Source organism: Arachis hypogaea, chromosome 15, assembly GCF_003086295.3.
Source record: "Arachis hypogaea cultivar Tifrunner chromosome 15, arahy.Tifrunner.gnm2.J5K5, whole genome shotgun sequence".
In the NCBI taxonomy this organism is placed as follows: domain Eukaryota; kingdom Viridiplantae; phylum Streptophyta; class Magnoliopsida; order Fabales; family Fabaceae; genus Arachis; species Arachis hypogaea.
In genome coordinates this window covers 121667602-121669456 of record NC_092050.1, presented here as the reverse complement: position 1 = coordinate 121669456, position 1855 = coordinate 121667602, and the positions used below count along the sequence as shown (strand labels likewise).

General features: G+C 33.4%; 1 non-coding gene across 1 annotated transcript; it reads right to left on the bottom strand.

Moving 5' to 3' along the window:
- Window positions 1-1346: 1346 nt before the first annotated feature.
- Window positions 1347-1454, bottom strand: LOC112752750 (small nucleolar RNA R71). Its single transcript, XR_003177169.1, has one exon. It is a non-coding gene; the product is annotated as a small nucleolar RNA R71 (small nucleolar RNA).
- Between the last annotated feature and the right edge of the window lie 401 nt (window positions 1455-1855).

Sequence of the window (1855 nt, the reverse complement as noted above, 5' to 3'; positions counted from 1 at the left end):
AGTCAAATTTTCAATTTAAAAATCTTATCTTTTTCAAAATCTTTTTCAAAAATCAAATCTTTTTCATTTTTCTTATTTATTTTCGAAAATTTTAAAAATATTTTTCAAAAATATTTTTCTCACTTTTATATCATAATTTTCGAAAATCACATCATCAATTAATGTTTTGATTCAAAAATTTCAAGTTTGTTACTTGCTTGTTAAGAAAGATTCAAACTTTAAGTTCTAGAATCATATCTTGTGATTTCTTGTGAATCAAGTCATTAATTGTGATTTTAAGAATCAAATCTTTTTCAAAACTAATTTCAATCATATCTTTTCAAAAATATCTTCTTATCTTATCTTTTTCAAATATCTTTTCTAACTTCTTAACTTCTTATCTTTTCAAAATTGATTTTCAAAATTTGTTTCAACTAACTAATTGACTTTTTGGTTGTTTCTCATCTTGTTCAAAACTACCTAACTAACTCTCTCTCTCTAATTTTTGAAAATATCTTTCCTCTTTTTCAAAATCTCTTCTTAATTAACTAATTATTTTAATTTTTGAAAATTACTAACCTTTTTCAAAAACTATTTTCGAAAATCACTAACTCTTTTTTAAAAATTATTTTCGAAAATCCTCTTTCTCTCTCATCTCCTACTATTTATTTATTCATCTACTAACATCTCTCCCCCACTCACCAAAAATCCGAACCCTCTCTCTCTGAGTTCAGATTTTCTCTTCTTCTTTTCTTCTACTCACATAAGGGAACCTCTATACTTGGGCAAAAAGGATCTCTATTATTATTATTTTTCTGTTCCCTCTTTTTCATATGAGTAGGAGCAAGGACAAGAATATTCTTGTTGAAGCAGACCCTGAACCTGAAAGGACTTTGAAAAGAAAACTAAGAGAAGCTAAAATACAACAATCCAGAGATAACCTTACAGAAATTTTCGAACAGGAAGAGGAGATGGTAGCCGAAAATAATAATAATGCAAGGAGGATACTTGGTGACTTTACTGCACCTAATTCCAATGTACATGGAAGAAGCATCTCCATCCCTACCATTGGAGCAAACAATTTTGAGCTTAAACCTCAATTAGTTTCTCTGATGCAACAAAACTGCAAGTTTCATGGACTTCCATCTGAAGATCCCTTTCAGTTCTTAACTGAATTCTTGCAGATCTGTGATACTGTTAAGACTAATGGAGTAGATCCTGAAGTCTACAGGCTCATGCTTTTCCCGTTTGTTGTAAGAGACAGAGCTAGAATATGGTTGGACTCTCAACCTAAGGATAGCCTGAACTCTTGGGATAAGCTGGTCACAGCTTTCTTAGCTAAGTTCTTTTCTCCTCAAAAGCTGAGCAAGCTTAGAGTGGATGTTCAAACCTTCAGACAGAAGGAAGGTGAATCCCTCTATGAAGCTTGGGAGAGATATAAGCAACTGACCAAAAAGTGTCCTTCTGACATGCTTTCAGAATGGACCATCCTGGATATATTCTATGATGGTCTGTTTGAATTAGCTAATATGTCATTGGATACTTCTGCAGGTGGATCCATTCACCTAAACAAAACGCCTGCAGAAGCTCAAGAACTCATTGACATGGTTGCTAATAACCAGTTCATGTACACTTCTGAGAGGAATCCTGTGAGTAATGGGACGCCTCAGAAAGAAGGTGAATCCCTCTATGAAGCTTGGGAGAGATACAAAGAACTGACCAAAAAGTGTCCTTCTGACATGCTTTCAGAATGGACCATCTTGGACATATTCTATGATGGTCTGTCTGAATTAGCTAAGATGTCATTGGACACTTCTGCAGGTGGATCTATTCACCTAAAGAAAATGCCTGTAGAAGCTCAAGAACTCATTGACAT